Below are 11,013 nucleotides of genomic sequence, written 5' to 3'. Positions count from 1 at the left end.
GTGTCCATTTATAATACTCTGGCACGAATCCGTGTTTGGCCAAATGATATTTAACCACTTCAACCTCTTCAAAATTGCAATGCTGGCACTTACGATGATTACATGGACACCTTATCTTATTTACATTCTGGTTGCCCACAAGCAAAATCTATAAACTCATGTTACTCATCCAACCTATCCAGGAACTCTTGATTTAGAAGGCCTTCTTTAAGCTTAGAATACATCCACTCATGATCTAATCCCATATTTAATCCTCCATTAATTCTGACACACACACTATACCTTTGCTTAGACAATATACATAATATGCGATTTGACCCTAAACCTAATACGAGCAGTGTATTTGAACTGCTTTTAACTCCATTGAAAGGTTTGAACCTATCTCATTCAGAAATGCAACTGGTAACCCGACAAATACACATTAAACCATGTACATGTAGAAATTTCTACAGTCTCTCCCTTCAATTCTACTCCTGCACAATATGGGATATGTGAAATTGAGCCATACAGCAGAAGTCCGTTCAACCCTATCATATGAATCATAACATATTCCATCTCGTTCAACCCTACCACATGAATCATCACATATTCCAACTTGCAACCGGAGATCAGAGGAATATCATGCTGGAGTTCTACATATACATAATTCAACTTGCATCATAGTGACGGATTAACAATGCAATTCCGAACTGTCCAACATCAGGACGGTTTCGTGCACTCTCAATGCAACATTGAGGAGGTCACTGAACGAGTGTCTATGGCTGACAAAACCACATTTAAAGTTTTTCCTACACTAGTTTGTAAATATCTTTATTGCTATGGCAGCTATTCAACAGTGGCCTCCAAGGTTGTTAAAACAGTATTGGATAAGCATCTATGATGTAAAAAAATTAAAAAGTAAGAAGGAAAAAAAAGAAGAAGAAAACCAAGCAAACAATTAACGAACTAAAAATATGCACACTTTTATCACAGCATCAAATAAGTTTACTATAGTTAAGAACACGTGGTATTATCCATTAACGTCTTAAATCATGAGTTACAAAACATGAATCGTTGTCATTTTCTTTGAGTAATTAAATTTTACATCAGTATCGACAAAAATTAATATAAGTGATTTTAGGCAAAAGATTTTGTCGAGGAAGCATCGACCCTACATGGAGCCGAATGCAGTGTCCGTCCAGTGTCGGATATGTGTGTGTGTGTTGGAATCGCGAAAAAACTTGGCTGTTTATGTCGCCAGTCACCAGCCACCGTCCATGGAAGATTCCAACGACCGGAACCAACCATCAGAATCACCTTGGTCTTGTGACCCACATGTCCAAAAACCAAAACGTCCCGAGAGTTGAAATTTTTTTTTTTTTTCTAAAAACCTTTTCATGCTACCTTTAAATCGGAGAACTCAAGCAGCCGGCATCTACCATGGCAGTCAGTTGGCCAGATGAGAGAGAAGGAATTGCCGGGCGAGAGGAAGGGAGGGCGAGCCGACAGACGGCGGCTGCTAATTGGAGAAGAAGAGACAGAGACGCAGGCAAAGAAAGAAAGGAGGATTTTTTTCCTAGGGGGGCAAAAAGAAGGGGATTCCTTAGCTCGTTATTTAGTACGAATCAGTGAAATGACAGAATCTATAAAAATTATCCAGCAGGCTCTGGAAGCAATTCCGGGGGGGCCCTATGAGAATTTAGAAATCCGGCGCTTTGATAAAGTAAGGAATCCCGAATGGAATGATTTTGAATACCGATTTATTAGTAAAAAACCCTCTCCGACTTTTGAATTGTCGAAGCAAGAACTTTATGTAAGAGTCGAAGCTCCAAAAGGAGAATTAGGAATTTTTCTGATAGGAGATCAGAATGTTTTTCCTTGGAGATGGAAAATTCGACCACCAGGTTTTGTCAATTTGCAAATTCTTCCTCAATTAGTTAAAAGAATGAAATTGGCTTCAAAAAAAAAAAAGAAAAACAAAAGGACAAAAATGAGAGTTTAACGAGTTTTACATGCATATTTAATATAATTTATTATTTTTCTAATGGATATTGGGATTCGCTTTCCAAGATCATGATCATAATACGAGGCCTTACTTTCAGATGGTTCAATAGTACATTTCATTTAGAGGCTTGGTTTTTTTAATTTTGGATGGTGATATAGAACATGAAGAAGGAGCATTGTGGGGACCATTTGGGTTACTTGATGGTTGATCATCGGTTTTCTTAGTGAAGTATTGGAAGATATTCTGTTTCTGCATTTTAATAGAACCGTATATCACAATTAACAAATCACAGTTAACAAAATCCCAGCTAGAGAAATTCAAATATTCAATCACAATTAACAATCCCACCCAAGACAATTCAAATATTCAATCACAATTAACAATCCCAACCAGGACAATTCAAATATTCAATCACAATTAACAAATCCCAGCCAGGGCAATTCCTAATTAAATGCAGTAGTCAAATAACAATTAGCAAAAGCCAAATGCAGTTTTTAAACCCTGAATTTCTAATTCCTAAACTCATTATAGGTGTTAAATTAGCCCCCCCCCAAAAAATAGAAATACACATTAAATAGAACATAATCAAATAAATTAACTTACCTCTAGTCTCTTAGTCTCTAGAGTATGAAGGGATGCCCACTAGCCACTGCCTGCCTGCCAAAAACAAGAACACAACACCAAAGATTGAACCAAAAGATTTTTTGCCATTGGTATTGAACCCGAACAGAACACAACACCAAAGATTGAACCAAACCTCAAAAAATTGAACCAAAGTGTCCCAATGGCAATGCAGAAAGGTGAGCGACCCAGCGAGAGCAAGAGAGCCACAGATGTGACCTCCCCAGCTACCGACTAAGGGCGAGGCAACGAGCATGAACGAGAGCGAGAGAAAGGCAGCGAGAGCGAAAGAGGGAGAGGGTTTGCAGAAGGGTTGATTGGAAGATGGGAGTTTGCGAACTGGGGGAGGGGGGTGGCGCAATAGATTTTGGGTGAGGCACTGATTGGGGGTGGGCTTGGAAAAATATTTATTATTTTTTAAGGTCAAAAGTCCATTCCCATGGGCTAGATCGGCCCTGGAAGAGGCGAATGTAGGGTTTGCTTCCATCTACCCCGAGCCCACCAGCACGTACGAATATAAAGGACAAATTTTAAAAAATAAAATTATTTATAAAGAATTAAAAAAGAAAAAGAAAAAGAAAATTGAGCAACAATTAATGAACTAAAATATGCACACTTTAATCACACCATCAAATATAGATCATCAACATTATAGCCCTTATTTTCCCTTTCCTCTGTCTCCCTATATAGTGTCCATTTATAATACTCTGGCACGAATCCGTGTTTAGCCAAATGGTATTTAACCACTTCAACCTCTTCAAAATTGCAATGCTGGCACTTACGATGATTACATGGACACCTTATCTTATTTACGTTCATATACTCTGGCTGCCCACAAGCAAAATCTATAAACTCATGTTACTCATCCAACCCATCCAAGAACTCTTGATTTAGAAGGCCTTCTTTAAGCTTAGAATACATCCACTCATGATCTAATCCCATATTTAATCCTCCATTAATTCTGACACACACACTATACCTTTGCTTAGACAATATACATAATATGCGATTTGACCCTAAACCTAATACGAGCAGTGTATTTGAACTCCTTTTAACTCCATTGAAAGGTTTGAACATATCCCATTCAAAAATGCAACTGGTAACCTGACAAATACACATTAAACCATGTACATGTAGAAATTTCTACAGTATCTCCCTTCAGTTCTACTCCTGCACAATATGAGATATGTGAAATTGAGCCATACAGCAGAAGTCCGTTCAACCATATCACATGAATCATAACATATTCCATCCCGTTCAACCCTACCACATGAATCATCACACGTTCCAACTTGCAGCCGGAGAACAGAGGAATATCATACTGGAGTTCTACATATACATAATTCAACTTGCATCATAGTGACGGATTAACAATGCAATTCCAAACTGTCCAACATCAGGACGGTTCAGTGCACTCTCAATGCAACATTGAGAAGGTCACTGAACGGGTGTTTATGGCTGACAAAACCACATTTAAAGTTTTTCCTACACTAGTTTGTAAATATCTTTATTGCTATGGCTGTTATTCAACAGTGGCCTCCAAGGTTGTTAAAACAGTATTGGATAAGCATCTATGATGTAAAAAAACTAAAAAGTAAGAAGGAAAATAAGAAGAAGAAGGAAACCAAGCAAACAATTAACGAACTAAAAATATGGACACTTTTATCACAGCATCAAATAAGTTTACTATAGTTAAGAACACGTGGTATTATCCATTGACGTCTTAAATCACGAGTTACAAAACATGAATCGTTGTCATTTTCTTTGAGTAATTAAATTTTACATCAGTATCGACAAAAATTAATATAAGTGATTTTAGGCAAAAGATTTTGTCAAGGAAGCATCGACCTTGCATGGAGCCAAATGCAGTGTCCGTCCAGTGTCGGATATATGTGTGTGTGTGTGTATATATATATATATATATATGTGTGTGTGTGTGTGTATTGGAATCGCGAAAAAACCTAGCCGTTTATGTCGCCAGTCACCAGCCACCGTCCATGGAAGATTCCAACGACCGGAACCAACCATCAGAATCACCTTGGTCTTGTGACCCACATGTCCAAAAACCGAAACGTTCCGAGAGTTGAAAATTAATTTTTTTTCTAAAAACCTTTTCATGCTACCTTTAAATCGGAGAACTCAGGCAGCCGGCATCTACCATGGCAGTCAGAAGGCCAGATGAGAGAGAAGGAACTGCCGGGCGAGAGGAAGGGAGGGCGAGCCGACAGACGGTGGCTGCTGGCTGGAGAAGAAGAGACAGAGACGCAGGCAAAGAAAGAGAGGAGGAGTTTTTACCTAGGGGGGCTTAAAAAAAAAGAGAAAAACAAAAGGATAAAAATGAGAGTTTAACGAGTTTTACATACATATTTAATATAATTTATTATTTTTCTAATGGATATTGTGATATTGGGATTTGCTTTCCAAGATCATGTTCATAATACGAGGCCTTACTTTCAGATGGTTCAATAGTACATTTCATTTAAAGGTTTGGTTTTTTTAATTTTGGATGGTGATATAGAACATGAAGAAGGAGCATTGTGGGGACCATTTGGGTTACTTGATGGTTGATCATCGGTTTTCTTAGTGAAGTATTGGAAGATATTCCGTTTCTGTATTTTAATAGAACTGTATATCACAATTAACAAATCACAGTTAACAAAATCCCAGCCAGGGAAATTCAAATATTCAATCACAATTAACAATCTTAGCCAGGGCAATTCAAATATTCAATCACAATTAACAAATCCCAGCCAGGGCAATTCCTAACTAAATGCAGTAGTCTAATAACAATTAGCAAAAAGCCAAATGCAGTTTTTAAACCTTAAATTTCTAATTCCTAAACTAATTATAGGTGTTAAATTAGCCCCCCCAAAAAATAGAAATACACATTAAATAGAACATAATCAAATAAATTAACTTATCTCTAGTCTCTTAGTCTCTAGAGTATGAAGGGATGCCCATTGGCCACTGTCTGCATGCCAAAAACAAGAACACAACACCAAAGATTGAACCAAAAGATTTTTTGCCATTGGTATTGAACCCGAACAGAACACAACACCAAAGATTGAACCAAACCTTAAAAGATTGAACCAAAGTGTCCCAATGGCAATGCAGAGAGGCGAGCGACCCAGCAAGAGCAAGAGAGCCACAGATACGACCTCCCCAACTACCGACTAAGAGCGAAGGTGAGGGCGAGGGCGAGGGCGAGGCAGCGAGAGCGAGAGAAAGGCAACAAGAGCGAAAGAGGGAGAGGGTTTGCAGAAGGGTTGTTTGGAATAGGGGAGTTTGCGAAGGGGAGAAGGTTTGCAGAAGGGTTGTTTGGAATATGGGAGTTTGTGAACTAGGGGGGGTGGCGCAATAGGTTTTGGGTGAGGTGCTTATTAAGGGTGGGCTTGGAAAAATATTTATTATTTTTTAAGGTCAAAAGTCCATTCCATGGGCTAGATCCACCCTGGAAGAGGCGAAGGTAGGGTTTGCTTCCATCAATCCCAAGCCCACCAGCACGTACAAATATAAAAGACAAATTTTAAAAAATAAAATTATTTATAAAGAATTAAAAAAAGAAAATTGAGCAACAATTAATGAACTAAAATATGCACACTTTAATCACACCATCAAATATAAGTTTACCAACGTTAAAAACGTATGGTTTTATCGGCAAGGTTCCGCTTATGGTCGTGTCCTTTTAAAAGAGCTTTTTCAATATGCATTAGCAAGTTATTTTATTTTATTTATTATTAATTTTTTTATTCAATTCTCAATTTTTATTTTGTATTTAGTGTATAAGTTATATATTTTACTTTGTATTTGTTGTAAATTATTAATTGTATGTGTAACGGCCCGCCTCCCGGAGCCTCCACGTGCACAAAGAGGATCTGTGATAGGGTCATTACTAAAATGATACCGAACAATAATACAACTACAACTCACACACACCCTTATTTAAATCATAATCTTTTCTTTTCTTTTTTATAACTTCTCATGATCATCATTACATAGCTGATCACCGTGAGCCCATTTGGCTCACATAATATACATATATCTCAAGCATCAAACATTAACCTTAACACAAGTACAATGACACTCAGGATCTAGTTTCGGGAAAGCTCTACACTTGTTATCCTGACTCGATGATCTGGACCCAACTCTACCGTACGCACCTACGATCTCAAGATACTCTTACCTGGAATAATGGAAAACAAAGAGGAGTCGCGAGACTCAACAAGCTCATGAAAGAAAGACAACTGGTTATGGATAGGACTCTTCCCAACATACCATGCAATTCATGCCAATGCAACCACACCATGTCATGATCCATACGTGCCTTACTTCTAAATGCACAACATAAAATCAATTGCACATAAAGGGTTCTTAGGGCCCACATAAGCCACACATTGGCACAAGTCCCGCATACAAACCTGTTGTAGCCTAACATAGGTTACCATTTCCTCATTCAATAGGGCCCGCCTTTTCCTGACCATGGTTGGCTTTTCCTGACACTCGTCACATGCTCTTCCTAATACTCATCACACCCTTATATGTTCTTCCTATCATCCATCACATTGTCATTTCCTTCCGCGATCGTGATTTTCCATCGGGCTTCCCCCGAGCTAATTTCTAAACCAAGCTGAAGCTCCCTCGGGCTTCTCCCGAGCTAATTTTTAAGGTCTTTCCTCGAGCTTACATCCTTACCATGCAATACAACAAATAAGAAATGCAATGGCTTATACATCATCAACATGATGACAAGGCCCCCATGAACCAAGCATCAAGCCATGCTACGCCCACATAGGAATTCACACATGCGATATGCTCTAAATGCACCGGCTCACCTAAAGTACCCAAGTTGGTTCTTAGACCAATCGGGTCATGCAAATGTTCACACATCCCGACACACACAAAGCATGTCTCTCAACTGAATGCAACTCAATCCCTTGCAGCACACACATCATGCTACGCACAAGTCAAGATGGGAATCTGGCAATACCAGCTCTTCTGGCCTGTCTAGTGCTTATCGTAACTGCTGATGACTGACGCCCATATATCCAGCCATCAACTGCCACGACCCACGGTCGACAGTCAGTGGCTTTATACCCCATACCCTTAGACATACTTACTGACAACATCAACTTAACACTTCCAACTTAACATTTATTAAATCATTCCCATGACATCTCATGCACCCGTAACTTAACCATTAATATACCATTCATGTTCTCATTCCTTCTAATTTTCATAAAACCATCTCAACCTACAAAATAAACTCTTAACATATTTCCATAATTTAAACCATATCATTTTCTAAAAATCTAGCCCCAACAGGTTCAACATCATTCCCAAGAGAAGCGGAGCGATACGAAGCTCCTTGACAGGTGAAATGAAAGACACCAAGATGACATTGCTAAGCTCATTCCATTAACAATAAATCCATTAATAAAATAAAAGTCATAAAATGGTTACCACGCGGATTATTATTATTTATGCGTAGAACCGAGTCATGGTGAGGGAGGGTTTAAAATATGAAAAATAACGAAGACTCTCGCAGGAAATGAAGAACATGAGAAGAGGGTTAGGAGCTTACCTGTAGATAGCCGATCCTAGTTTCTCTCGTACTCTCATTGCGAAGTAAAACGTTTAACATAAAATAATCAGCGTATATTAATCAAATATAACCGTATAAAATCCGTGATTTAAACGTATAATACTTATGATAATTTTACTCACTTACCTGACTAATTTAATCGTAAAAAAATCTCAAGATTAATGAATTTCTTCCCCAATTTTCCCTTTTTCCTCCATTTTCTCGCGCTGCCCGAGCTCCCTTTTCTTCTCCTTAATTTCTCTCTGTTTAATGGGTTGAAGAAGGCCAAATTCAGCCTTAAATCAGCAAAAACGGAAGGCAGGAGGTGCGACCATGTGGTAACTGCTGGGTCGCACACGCAGCCACCGCCTTTGGGGCCGAAACGATGTCATTTCGGTCCTCCCTGGCAAAATTAAATCAGCCAAAAACCCAGCCTCGCATGCACGCCCCAGCGGATCGAACTCGCGACCTACCGCGCACCACGCTCGCGCTCACCTTCAACCTATATATGCTTTCAATTAAATTTAAAATGACTTTCAATCACTTTTTAGATTTCACACCAACACCCACAGCTTTCCATTATTACACACGCGCTCTCTTAATAATTACCCTTACACCGACATCCAATTTTTTTCTCTTATTACACTTACACCCCAAATTTTTAGAAATTCTACTAAATTAATTTATTCCACTACTTTCATAAATACTCCCAATTAAATTAATTAATTACTTTAATTTCTTATTTCCTCTAAACAACATAAACCATTATTTTTTCTTAAATCTCCAAATAATTTAATATTTTATTTAAACTCACAATTAACCAATAGTCTCCATAAATATAAGAATTATTAATTCCTTATTTACCCATTTTCTCAAAATAACATAATTAAACATTTTCTCCTAATTCCTTAAATATACCACAAATAAATATTTTCTCCAAAATTTCCAAATACTCCAAAATATCCTTAAATACTAAAATTAATAATTATTTCTTATCTCCAAATTTTTGGGATGTTACAGTATGGTTCTTACTTCTATTTTTGAGAGGAGAATGTTATTAAGAATTAAAATGTTATTTACTAATTATTAATTATACTTTATGAGACAGTTTATATTAATATATAAATAATTATTGTTTCATCTCTCTATTTTCAAGTGCTATTTGGATAATTATTAATTGTACTTGTTTATATTATAAGATCTTATTGTCAAAATACAACAATTGAAACTTGTTTATTTTACAGAAGCTCAACAGAAAATTGGCAGGACTAAGTGGAAGAGTAAGGTATGCTCGAAAGTGGTCATCTGGAAGGGTCTTATAGAAAGGTGGCTCTGAAAATATCTTCTGAGGAAGCTACAGAAAGGTCTTTCGAAATGGGTATTTGGGAAAGCTTTCAACATTCTGATCTATAAGATAGAAGACAGTCAGAAGGTACGTAACATCTCTCTTATACGAGCCCTCTGATGCCTAAATCAAATATAGCCGTGGTGTGGAAGTGGTTATGCAATACAGTGCAAATGGTGCCTTCAGAAGGGTAGAGACTCTTTAAAAGATATATGCTTGGAAAAGTCGAAATGAGGTTTTCAAATCTAGGAGAAAGATCCGGAATGTGAGAGTTAAGGGGTATTTATACCCCTTGAAGAACTAGGACACGTGGCAAGTCATGATACATGACACACATGCGCAACGACACGTAGCATGACCCATTTCAAATGAGTATGTTCGATTGTCTCTAGGTTAGGTTTCGAGAGGACCTTAGGCCAAGATTTCAGGGAAGCTATCCCTTGAATGGTCTTTGAAAGATTATAGAGGCTTTTGGGGAAACTAGACCCCAATGGATTTTCAAAAGACTACGTAAGCCTTTGGAGAACTTATTTCCCAAAGAGTCTTCGGAAGGGTACTTAGATTTTTGAGGAATAGGGATCTTAAAGACCCTTTCCGGAAAAGACACTCTTCTAAAGCCAATTGACTTTTTCGGGAAAACACCCCCAGAGGCCTTCTAGAAGAAACCTTGCAGAGGATATGTTACAACATAAGTAGAATTAATAAATTACAAAATATAAATTAATTACAATTTATATTTGACAAAATTTTAAGTTAAAAATTAAGTATTAGCAATCGAATTGACTAATTCCACATTAGGATGGAATAGTAATATTATTGCCAAATAGCAATGTAAAATGTTGTCATTATTTAGCAATGGTATACGTTTTGTTGCCAAATAGTGGTGGAGTACAATTCATTGATATTTAGTGACCAAATCACTAGTGTTTAGCAACAAAACACCAATTTCATTTAATGACAATACGTTTAATTGCTATTTAGCGACTGAACCACACCTATTTCATTGCGATGGGATTGTTTCCATCTTATGGGAGAAAGCTAATTAATTCCTCAATTGTCAAACAATAAAGGTGCATTTGATTGATCAAATTTTACATGAAAAATTGTCATTTTTAGCCAAATTCTAATTTTTGAGGTGTTTGATTAATCAAATTTTATAGGTAAAATATTAATTTTCTCAGTTTTGATCACGTGATTAGATTTTTCATGCTAGAAAATGTTTTCTCATGAGGGGGAGGGGGGGGGGGGGGGGGGGGGGGTAGATTGGATTTTCCAAGGAACTTTGCACACTGCCCACTACGTTCCCTATCAAGCTCGTCTCTAGCTGGTTCCTTCACGTAGTGCTTTCATATCATCCTCCACGATAGGTAAGGTTTATTTGCTGCCAGCCCTTCCCCTTTGTTTTCATCGCTGTCCTCTTCGAATATGAGTTTTGATTCCAAGTTCATCTTCGTATTCGTCAACGGTAAGGTTTTCAGCGGC

This window comes from Diospyros lotus, chromosome 1 (assembly GCF_014633365.1).
Source record: "Diospyros lotus cultivar Yz01 chromosome 1, ASM1463336v1, whole genome shotgun sequence".
NCBI classification, from domain to species: Eukaryota; Viridiplantae; Streptophyta; class Magnoliopsida; order Ericales; family Ebenaceae; genus Diospyros; species Diospyros lotus.
This window is presented reverse-complemented; position numbering follows the sequence as displayed.